Genomic DNA, 13,084 nt, shown 5'->3' with positions numbered 1-13,084 from the left:
TTAAAATAAAGTGGTGATCCTAAATGACCTAAGACAGATAACTTTTACTAGGATAAAATGTCAGGAATTGTGAAAAACTGAGTTTAAATGTATTTGGCTAAGGTAGTTTAGTGGTTAAGAGCTTTGTGCCAGTAACCGAAAGGTCGCTGGTTCTAATCCCCGAGCCGACTAGGTGAAAAATCTGTCGATGTGCCCTTGAGCAAGGCACTTAACCCTAATTGCTCCTGTAAGTCGCTCTGGATAAGAGCGTCTGCTAAATGACTAAAATGTAAAACATTTAAATGTGTATGTAAACTTCCGACTTCAACTGTATATCTTACTATACATTACTATACTATATCTTACTATAACATATCTTACTATACAATATCTTACTACACTAAACTATATCTTACTATAATATACCTTACTATATCTTATTATAGCTTACTATACCATATCTTACTATATCTTACTACACTAAACCTTACTACACTATATCTTACTACACCATATCTTACTATACCTTCCTATATACAGTGGGGGAAAAAAGTATTTAGTCAGCCACCAATTGTGCAAGTTCTCCCACTTAAAAAGATGAGAGAGGCCTGTAATTTTCATCATAGGTACACGTCAACTATGACAGACAAAATGAGAAAAAAAAATCCAGAAATTCACATTGTAGGATTTTTAATGAATTTATTTGCAAATTATGGTGGAAAATAAGTATTTGGTCAATAACAAAAGTTTCTCAATACTTTGTTATATACCCTTTGTTGGCAATGACACAGGTCAAACGTTTTCTGTAAGTCTTCACAAGGTTTTCACACACTGTTGCTGGTATTTTGGCCCATTCCTCCATGCAGATCTCCTCTAGAGCAGTGATGTTTTGGGGCTGTCGCTGGGCAACACAGACTTTCAACTCCCTCCAAAGATTTTCTATGGGGTTGAGATCTGGAGACTGGCTAGGCCACTCCAGGACCTTGAAATGCTTCTTACGAAGCCACTCCTTCGTTGCCCGGGCGGTGTGTTTGGGATCATTGTCATGCTGAAAGACCCAGCCACGTTTCATCTTCAATGCCCTTGCTGATGGAAGGAGGTTTTCACTCAAAATCTCACGATACATGGCCCCATTCATTCTTTCCTTTACACGGATCAGTCGTCCTGGTCCCTTTGCAGAAAAACAGCCCCAAAGCATGATGTTTCCACCCCCATGCTTCACAGTAGGTATGGTGTTCTTTGGATGCAACTCAGCATTCTTTGTCCTCCAAACACGACGAGTTGAGTTTTTACCAAAAAGTTCTATTTTGGCTTCATCTGACCATATGACATTCTCCCAATCCTCTTCTGGATCATCCAAATGCACTCTAGCAAACTTCAGACGGGCCTGGACATGTACTGGCTTAAGCAGGGGGACACGTCTGGCACTGCAGGATTTGAGTCCCTGGCGGCGTAGTGTGTTACTGATGGTAGGCTTTGTTACTTTGGTCCCAGCTCTCTGCAGGTCATTCACTAGGTCCCCCCGTGTGGTTCTGGGATTTTTGCTCACCGTTCTTGTGATCATTTTGACCCCACGGGGTGAGATCTTGAGTGGAGCCCCAGATCGAGGGAGATTATCAGTGGTCTTGTATGTCTTCCATTTCCTAATAATTGCTCCCACAGTTGATTTCTTCTAACCAAGCTGCTTACCTATTGCAGATTCAGTCTTCCCAGCCTGGTGCAGGTCTACAATTTTGTTTCTGGTGTCCTTTCACAGCTCTTTGGTCTTGGCCATAGTGGAGTTTGGAGTGTGACTGTTTGAGGTTGTGGACAGGTGTCTTTTATACTGATAACAAGTTCAAACAGGTGCCATTAATACAGGTAACGAGTGGAGGACAGAGGAGCCTCTTAAAGAAGAAGTTACAGGTCAGTGAGAGCCAGAAATCTTGCTTGTTTGTAGGTGACCAAATACTTATTTTCCACCATAATTTGCAAATAAATTCATTTAAAATCCTACAATGTGATTTTCTGGAGAAAAAAAATCTCAATTTGTCTGTCATAGTTGACGTGTACCTATGATGAAAATTACAGGCCTCTCTCATCTTTTTAAGTGGGAGAACTTGCACAATTGGTGGCTGACTAAATACTTTTTTCCCCCACTGTATCTTACTATACTATATTATATCTTACTAAACCATATCTCACTATACCATATCTAACTATACCTTACTATGCTACATCTTACTATACCAAATTAGTGGATTCGGCTATTTCAGCCACACCCGTTGCTGACAGGTGTATAAAATCGAGCACACAGCCATGCCAAATGTGGCACGGACATAGGATACCACCTTTCCAACAAGTCAGTTCGTCAAATTTCTGCCCTGCTAGAGCTTCCCCGGTCAACTGTAAGTGCTGTTATTGTGAAGTGGAAACGTCTAGGAGCAACAATGGCTCAGCCGCGAAGTGGTACGCCACACTGTTTCAGCATGACAATGCCCCAGTGCACAAAGCGAGGTCCATACAGAAATGGTTTGTCGAGATCGGTGTGGAAGAACTTGACTGGCCTGCACAGAGCCCTGACCTCAACCCCATCGAACACCTTTGGGATGAATTGGAACGCTGACTGCGAGCCAGGCCTAATCGCCCAACATCAGTGCCCGACCTCACTAATGCTCGTGGCTGAATGGAAGAAAGTCCCCGCAGCAATGTTCCAACATCTAGTGGAAAGCCTTCCCAGAAGATTGGAGGCATCAAATGGGGGACCAAATCCATATTAATGGCCATGATTTTGGAATGAGATGTTCGATGAGCAGTTTTGGTCATGTAGTGTATATGAGTAAAGAGTAAATTGACTATCTGAGTAATGGGTCATGTTGGGTCACGACAGGTGTGTGATATTGATGCAAGCCTATTGATATTCCTCCTTACAGCTCAATGACAACCCATTGTGACCTGTTTCAGGAAGCTAGGCACGTCACTACTTCACAGGAGAGGCATTGGAACGTCTTTATTTTAATTTTTTTATCAAATTTAATTTTCTGGAACATGTGAACTTTCATCTGCTTTAATAACAAACTTATTTTCCATCTGTAAATACAAATAAAATTGTTAGTTGGTTTAGCCATGGAAAAAGACAGGAACCTTCCCGCTAGCCATGATTGGCTGAAATAATGAATAGGCTGGACATGCCAGGAGATGAGTTTGGATTGGTCTGTCATGTATCATGCTTCTGTCTACAACGTGAGCTGCTCAGTATGTGTTGATAATCCTTTCTACTGTGGCTTTTTTAAAATATATAACGTCAGCCAATGAGAACTACAAAAGTTTTGCTACTTTTCTCAACAACATTGATGCCCTGAATTTAGCAGGCGCTATCGACAGATCAGTTGCAAAAGTTGTGATGGGCTACTTTCTGCACACGCCACGGTCAGTGTGAACCGGAGTGACTTGACACAGCACTGGCCAAACAAGATGTAGCTACAAACAAAACAGAGTTAAATGGCTCCAGTCTGCCGATAAGCGTTCATCCATGTATACGGGTAAGAGTCTAGCTACAGTTTCTAATTTAGTCCAAAAGTCATTTTCATTGCAAGTTAATGTATAATGTTAGCTAGCTATTGAACATTGAACCTAGTTTGTTAGTTTTAGCTACCTGAACATTGAACCTAGTTTGTTAGTTTTAGCTACCTGCAGATTCATACTACAGCTATGACACTCAGTTTGTATTGGTAGTAGTATGAGTTGGGATTATGCCGGTTCATTGTTTAGCTAGCTAGCTACATGTCTAAACAAAAGACTTCACTTGGTGTGTCTGGGGGGTGATTACGGCCAATGAACATGTGTACATGTCTAGACAATACCAATTATTCCACATGAACATCAATTTAGACAAGTGTGTCTAAGTAAGCATCATTTAATAGTCATAAAATATTTAGAAAATATTTTAATCTGGACACTTTCTGTTTTTGATATTGCTACTATGCAAGTAACCCACTGTATCGTTTACACCTTCTGTAACCTGTGCATGTGACAAATAAACATTGATTAAATTTGATATAGTGAGTGTTTACCAGAGACAGTAACATGAAGAACAACATGACCTGCACCAAAGTCAGATTAGGATATACAGTGAGGGAAAAAAGTATTTGATCCCCTGCTGATTTTGTACGTTTGCCCACTGACAAAGACATGATCAGTCTAATTTTAATGGTAGGTTTATTTGAACAGTGAGAGACAGAATAACAACAAAGAAATCCAGAAAAATGCATGTCAAAAATTTTATAAATTGATTTGCATTTTAATGAGGGAAATAAGTATTTGACCCCTCTGCAAAACATGACTTAGTACTTGGTGGCAAAACCCTTGTTGGCAATCACAGAGGTCAGACGTTTCTTGTAGTTGGCCACCAGGTTTGCACACATTTTAGGAGGGATTTTGTTCCACTCCTCTTTGCAGATCTTCTCCAAGTCATTAAGGCTTTGAGGCTGACGTTTGGCAACTCGAACCTTCAGCTCCCTCCACAGATTTTCTATGGGATTAAGGTCTGGAGACTGGCTAGGCCACTCCAGGACCTTAATGTGCTTCTTCTTGAGCCACTCCATTGTTGCCTTGGCCGTGTGTTTTGGGTCATTGTCATGCTGGAATACCCATCCACGACCCATTTTCAATGCCCTGGCTGAGGGAAGGAGGTTCTCACCCAAGATTTGACGGTACATGGCCCCGTCCATCGTCCCTTTGATGCGGTGAAGTTGTCCTGTCCCCTTAGCAGAAAAACACCCCCAAAGCATAATGTTTCCACCTCCATGTTTGACGGTGGGGATGGTGTTCTTGGGGTCATAGGCAGCATTCCTCCTCCTCCAAACACGGCGAGTTGAGTTGATGCCAAAGAGCTTGATTTTGGTCTCATCTGACCACAACACTTTCACCCAGTTCTCCTCTGAATCATTCAGATGTTCATTGGCAAACTTCAGACGGGCCTGTATATGTGCTTTCTTGAGCAGTGGGACCTTGCGGGAGAGGTGAGATCTTGCATGGAGCCCCAGGCCGAGGGAGATTGACAGTTCTTTTGTGTTTCTTCCATTTGCGAATAATCGCACCAACTGTTGTCACCTTCTCACCAAGCTGCTTGGCGATGGTCTTGTAGCCCATTCCAGCCTTGTGTAGGTCTACAATCTTGTCCCTGACATCCTTGGAGAGCTCTTTGGTCTTGGCCATGGTGGAGAGTTTGGAATCTGATTGATTGATTGCTTCTGTGGACAGGTGTCTTTTATACAGGTAACAAGCTGAGATTAGGAGCACTTCCTTTAAGAGTGTGCTCCTAATCTCAGCTCGTTACCTGTATAAAAGACACCTGGGAGCCAGAAATCTTTCTGATTGAGAGGGGATCAAATACTTATTTCCCTCATTAAAATGCAAATCAATTTATAACATTTTTGACATGTGTTTTTCTGGATTATTTTGTTGTTATTCTGTCTCTCACTGTTCAAATAAACCTACCATTAAAATTATAGACTGATCATTTCTTTGTCAGTGGGCAAACGTACAGAATCAGCAGGGGATCAAATACTTTTTTCCCTCACTGTAAGCCAAGGACTAGATAGTGTGTTTTTCCTTATTGTAGGCTACTACATTTACCACTTTTAGTCTTGAAATCGTTGGTTGTTTACTACACTACTCACTCTGTTTAGCACATGGCCTCACATGTGAATCCTTAAAGAGATGGGTGGGGCTAAGGCGTAAGAGGGTGTGAACTATGCTGAATGGGTTTAGACAAAGGAGAGCGATCCAGTAGCCGTACCAAAACATTCAAGGGCCATTTTCTCAAAAGTGGGGTTACACGTTTATTAACTTTCAAAGCAGAATTACTTTCCCATTTCTCCTCAACTGCTGTGTATGATATACAATTTTCTAGCTCTGAGTCTCTACTTTTATCCAACGTAAAAAACACAATTTCAAATGTTGCTACATAGGATGAAGGTCAATATGATCATCATAACACTTCCTGTGTATCGTTCTATATCGTCTCTCAATACTTTATTGAATGTTATTACAGAATTAATGTTTAATTAATTTTTATATCTAATTTCTATGAGACATCAAGAAGAAGTGAACGTGTAATTTAGTGGAGTTCTTTATCAATAGTATTGATTGAGTAGAATGGACACAAAAGTCTACTGTAGCATATCTGTATTGGTCTCTTTATTTACAATGGAATATCCAGTGCCTTCAGAAAGTATTCACACTCCTTGACTTTTTCCACATTTTGTTGTGTTACAGCGTGAATTTAAAATGGATTAAATTGAGATGTCTTGCCACTAGCCTAGACACAATACCCCATAATGTCAAAGTTAAATGATGTTTTAAGAATTGTTAACCTTTTAATTAAAATGTCTTGAGTCTGTAAGTATTCAACCCCTTTGTTAAGGAAAGCTTTAAAAAATAATTTGCTTAACAAGTCACATAAGTTGTATCCACTACATCTGTGTGCAATAATAGTGTTAAACATGATTTTAGAATGACTACCTCATCTCTGTACTGTAGAATTAAATGTCAGGAATTATGAAAAACTGAGTTTAAATGTACTTGGCTAAGGTGTATGTAAACTTCTGACTTCAACTGTATGTAAATCAGATATTTCTTAATTAAATGTTCAATATATTAGCAAAATAATTTTGTCATTATGGAGTATTGGGTGTAGATGGGTGAGAAAAAAAATCGATTTAATCTATTTTTAATTCAGGCTGTAACACAACAAAATGTGGAATACGTCAAGGGGTATGAATAATTTCTGAAGTCACTGGAGACTATTCGCATACAGCCTAGCTTAAATTATATGGTTTGTAGTAACTGCATTTTTAGGTGAGTTGATTGTTTCGAACTGCAAGCTATTGTCCCTCAAAGCATATTGTGAAAATCATACCATACTGATAAAAACTCTTTACACAAAGCATTGGGCGACTTAAACCACAGTAAAACCAAACCATAAACAATCTGGTATTAACCCAGTGTTCTGCCCAAAGAAGGTAAAGAGGTGCTGGGCCAACTTGTGCACTGGCTGCACCACTATGAAAAAAATTCAAATAAACAATTATCATTTTTACTTCGTTATCATATAAGGTCATTTTTTGCTCTAGATTGCAGGAAATTGCATTTACCGGTGTTTAAAAACGCAGAAATCTCGGAGTCCTCCGGGCCTACCCCGGCCGCATTACCATCTTGTTAAAAATTCCTGGGGAGAACCCTGTAACCACAGCTGATAGCCTGATAACCACCTGAAAGACTACGGTCTAAGTCTGATAGTGACCTGAAAGACTACGGTCTAAGCCTGATAACGACCTGAAAGACTACGGTCTAAGCCTAATAACGTCCTGACTACGGTCTAAGCCTAATAACAACCTGACTACGGTCTAAGCCTGATAACGACCTGAAAGACTACGGTCTAAGCCTAATAACGACCTGACTACGGTCTAAGCCTGATAACGACCTGACTACGGTCTAAGCCTAATAACGACCTGAAAGACTACGGTCTAAGCCTGATAACAACCTGACTACGGTCTAAGCCTAATAACGACCTGAAAGACTACGGTCTAAGCCTAATAACAACCTGACTACGGTCTAAGCCTGATAACGACCTGACTACGGTCTAAGCCTGATAGCGACCTGACTACGGTCTAAGCCTAATAATGACCTGAAAGACTACGGTCTAAGCCTAATAACGACATGACTACGGTCTAAGCCTGATAACGACCTGAAAGACTACGGTCTAAGCCTAATAACGACCTGAAAGACTACGGTCTGAGCCTAATAACGACCTGAAAGACTACGGTCTAAGCCTAATAACGACCTGACTACGGTCTAAGCCTAATAACGACCTGGAAGACTACGGTCTAAGCCTAATAACGACCTGAAAGACTACGGTCTAAGCCTAATAACGACCTGACTACGGTCTAAGCCTAATAACGACCTGACTACGGTCTAAGCCTAATAACAACCTGACTACGGTCTAAGCCTAATAACAACCTGACTACGGTCTAAGCCTAATAACAACCTGACTACGGTCTAAGCCTAATAACGACCTGACTACGGTCTAAGCCTGATAACGACCTTAAAGACTACGGTCTAAGCCTAATAACAACCTGACTACGGTCTAAGCCTGATAACGACCTGACTACGGTCTAAGCCTGATAACGACCTGAAAGACTACGGTCTAAGCCTAATAACAACCTGACTACGGTCTAAGCCTAATAACAACCTGACTACGGTCTAAGCCTGATAACGACCTGAAAGACTACGGTCTAAGCCTAATAACAACCTGACTACGGTCTAAGCCTAATAACAACCTGACTACGGTCTAAGCCTAATAACGACCTGACTACGGTCTAAGCCTAATAACGACCTGAAAGACTACGGTCTAAGCCTAATAACGACCTGAAAGACTACGGTCTAAGCCTAATAACAACCTGACTACGGTCTAAGCCTAATAACGACCTGAAAGACTACGGTCTAAGCCTAATAACGACCTGACAACGGTCTAAGCCTGATAACGACCTGAAAGACTACGGTCTAAGCCTGATAACGACCTGAAAGACTACGGTCTAAGCCTAATAACAACCTGACTACGGTCTAAGCCTAATAACGACCTGACTACGGTCTAAGCCTGATAACGGCCTTAAAGACTACAGTCTAAGCCTAATAACAACCTGACTACGGTCTAAGCCTGATAACGACCTGACTACGGTCTAAGCCTAATAACGACCTGAAAGACTACGGTCTAAGCCTAATAACAACCTGACTACGGTCTAAGCCTAATAACGACCTGAAAGACTACGGTCTAAGCCTAATAACAACCTGACTACGGTCTAAGCCTAATAACGACCTGAAAGACTACGGTCTAAGCCTAATAACGACCTGAAAGACTACGGTCTAAGCCTAATAACAACCTGACTACGGTCTAAGCCTAATAACGACCTGAAAGACTACGGTCTAAGCCTGATAGCGACCTGAAAGACTACGGTCTAAGCCTAATAACAACCTGACTACGGTCTAAGCCTAATAACAACCTGACTACGGTCTAAGTCTAATAACAACCTGACTACGGTCTAAGCCTGATAACGACCTGAAAGACTACAGTCTAAGCCTAATAACAACCTGACTACGGTCTAAGCCTGATAGCGACCTTAAAGACTACGGTCTAAGCCTATACACCAGCCTAGGGTGAAAAACTGGGTCAAATGAACATGGCACTGGCCATATTCCACAGTAACACCAGAGTAGCTCTGACACAATGCATCAAGCCCGCTAAGTCAAAAATGCAGGGAAGCACATGATGCGCTGAGTGCATGGAGGCATGCCATGTGGTGCACTCGACCCAACACATAAGTGATTAAAAATGAGAGAGAGAGAGAGTAGGAGTGTCAAGGGGACATGGTGACCAGGACAGCTCAAAGTGCTAGGGGGACGAGGGGCACTGCAGCATGAGACGATCCTACTCTTACGTCAGCCAGTGAACATCTAACACTCCCTACCCGTCCCCCTTGGCCCTAACCCCTCGATGTTTGCAGATCTGTAATGTCTGGATAGGTATAAGCAGTGTAGTGGTGGAGCGTCCACCATATTGCTTAGCCTAGCCTACACCTTACAGATCTGCAGAGACTAACGTTTAGGTCCAAGGGGAAGGGGTAGGCAGCCATTTGGGGACTGGCTCTAAGAGAAAGCCAATGAGTTCCATTCAAGCCATTAAAATGAGCCAGTCCTCCTCATTCCTCCCTCCACCAGCCTCCTCTGCCCTCCTTATTTGTCATAGTTTTCTCTGTGTGTTAGATGCTCTAATTGGGACCAGACCTCACACGGAGACCTCAGGCCCAATGAATATGGAGCAGAGATTACAAGCTCATATCTCAAATTTGTGCTGAGCGATTAGCCAAAATGTCTGTTATTTTTCGGCTTTTAAATGACCGACATCTGTTCAATTATTAGAATTCCAAGTTCATTATTTTCTGTGAGCTCAATGTGCGTTTCTCTAGAGAGAAATCTAATCAGGCACGAACTGTGTGAGGAAGTTGTAGTTTTCAACAGGTCAATATTTAACATAGTTTAGCGCAGAAAATGCAGTAATTCAATACAATGACCAGAATTCAATGCGCTTTCCGAGTCCGGGCAATGACATGAAGATGGAGAGGGACAGAACACGCAATCGAGAGGGTTTGAGAGCTGTTGTTGCTTCGCGAGGCATCTCTACCCGATAATACATGATCTAAGTGATTGATAGTCGGTATTCAGCAGTCATAAAAGTATGCCTTATTTACTTTAAAGAACTGCTCAAATAGTGATTTTGTCAGACATCATAGGCAGCAGCTCTATAGCCAGCTACTAGCCCATTAGGATGACTCGTATGGGAGCACAGAGATAGATGGCTGGCTGGCTGCTACTGCCTGAGCAGAGATGAGATGATGACTTGGATGTTTTTTTGGGGGGGGTTTTAAGTCACCAAATAAAAAAGTAATATACACAACTGAAATAAATGATGGTTAACAAGTGATAAGCAAAAGGCCTAATGAGCACACAGCGAGCATCATGGCGCTTGTATTAATTGTTTTATTGTGTGTTGTTTAAGGCTGGCACAATTATCGTAGAATAATCGTGTAACCAACAATTATGGACAATAACCGTGAACAAAAAAAATGTATAGTCATAATCGTCTTAATAGATTTATTTTAGGAGAAAGAGAGATCCAACTTTATATTCAAGAAGATAATAGAATTGTTTTTGTTTTAGAAGCAGAACGGCACGGTCGTGAGGAGAAGCTTAATTTCCCAAGGTTCCAAGTGGCCAAAACAATTTGTTTTTGAGACAGGGGTGTTACCAAAGTATTAGGTATGCCGTAACTAATTTTCAAAGATGCATTACAAGATTTTTGAAAAATGGAGAAAAAAAAGACTTATGACAATAACCATGCCTATTTGCATGACAATTAATCATTAACCCAAATTCCATAATCGTCACAGTCCTACTGTTGTTACAGCAGTCAACCCACATAATACATCATGCATTTATTGTAAAAAAAAACAAAAAAAAAACATCTAAAACAAAATCAGAAAACCGTGACTATTCTTCTAAAAAACCAAGCCGAAACCAAACCGACCTCAAAAAGCACTAATCACTACACATTTGTCAAGGTGTTGGCGAGATAAAGGAATGAACCATTCCTTCCTCCATTGCAATCTGGGCCGGCAGATTGAAATACACAGCGGTGACAGATGGCTTTGGAGAAAGGTGTGAAAGTCTGACTGAGGACATGACAGAGTAGAAACACCAGAACAACACGGGAATGCTAAAGGCTATTTGAGTACAGAATAAAGGAATATGTAGGTCTACCCTAATAAATAAGGCTAACACGTCTGTACATTTGATGTGAGGCAGCAGAGGCTAACGTTTAAAGTTTTAATCAGTAGCTTAAATACAAAAACTGTTAAGATTAAATCAATTTCATTGGCATCATTTCATTAATAATAATAATAATTTGTACATTCAGTCACATTTTTCAACAAAACCTGTTTGGCCTTTGGACACATCATTTCATCTTGGGAATAACCTGGATACATCACCAAGTAAACAATGGTAGGATGACTTTGATTAGGCAACATTTGCCAACAGCAGGCTGTCTGCGCACCATTCCCCTCTTTGCAGTAGGCCTAAGTAAACAAGATAACAACTGAGCAATCTCCTCAATATGAAATGGAGTGCAGCGCATCTATGAGTCATAACCAGACATGAGTTGCTATAAACAGTCATTTACTGATGGCAAAACTAGGAAAAGTAAAGATGAACTCAGGGTTTTTTTCCTTTCACATTAACTAGCCTAAACAAATCATATTCTATGGTGGACCTAGGCCCTATGTTATTGAGTAGCATAGTTTAAAATAAATCAATTAGGTCTACAGTCGCCTAGTCTTTGTAAGCTTTGTCGCTAGTAGCCTAATATCAAAAGGGGTTTTCCCATCGGCAAAACTGTTATGGAAAAAGGAATGAAAACATTTATAGCTGATCTTCATTTTCCTCCCACTTTCAAATGAATAGGCTATTTCCAGAACCTTTTCCATATCAATTCACCATCACATCAGGACAATGGAAAAACCCACAGAGCCATTCAGGGAGGGAATCGCAACATCATTTCCTATTGATCCGCTCTCTCTCTCTCTCTCTCTCCCCTCTCATAGACCCCTGGAAACTGCAAACATCAATCAGCCACTCCATTGAGTCTGCCCAGGCCGCTACGTTGAATGAACTTACTAGTTCTGCTCCACAAACCAGCGTAAATAACAAACGCGCACAATCAATGCACCTGCTGCCCGAGTAACTGAAACTCCCCAGTCCCTAGCTTATTTCAGTCGCATTTAGGCTAACCTAACAATATGAAACACACCATGCTTTTTTTCTACTAAAGTTGCCTGTTTGGTTGGACTAGAAGTAGGCCTATCCCCCCCTGGTTCAATGTCACATTCCAGTAGCTCCAAACAGCAACAAAGAGTATGGCACTATGACAAAAAGCTAGCGCGCCGCTAACCCTCAGAGATGTAGCCGCTCCAGTTATACCGCTAAGCTGCTTACCTGGTTGTCACTTTGGCTTGTGGAGCCCCTGTAGGATGGTTACAAAGGCCTGAGAGAGAGAGAGAGAAAACACACAGAGTTCTGATTTTCAACTGCCTAGTGTGATTCACCAGTGGGAGAGCGAAGCAGAGTGAGAGAGATTGAGACAGAGGGGATGAGAGTCAAAGGAGGAGAGAGACTGGGAGGGGGATGCTCAGAATTACCTCAGCATGCCCACTGACATCATCGCTCAAAGACTGGCTACAGAGGAAACTATGGTAACCGTTTCCATGCACTAACACAGTCAAGCCCTTTTAATTGTCAGAGTAACCATTGGGCCTGAGCCACCAGAGCCATGCCTTGACGTCCTAGAAATAGCCTATAACAAGGGCAGTACTGTAGGCATTAGGCATTAATATAGGCTAGATGGTTTTGGAAGAGGTGGAAATTATTAACGGTTTATAGCCTAGAATTGTTTTCCACATCACACTCAAATGGGGTGTTCATAATGTCAGTGTCAACTTTCTCTTTTAATTCA

Source organism: Coregonus lavaretus (genome assembly GCF_964263955.1).
Source record: "Coregonus lavaretus genome assembly, chromosome: 4".
In the NCBI taxonomy this organism is placed as follows: Eukaryota; Metazoa; Chordata; class Actinopteri; order Salmoniformes; family Salmonidae; genus Coregonus; species Coregonus lavaretus.
The sequence above is the reverse complement of the archived record's forward strand: the minus strand, read 5'-3'. Positions refer to the sequence as shown.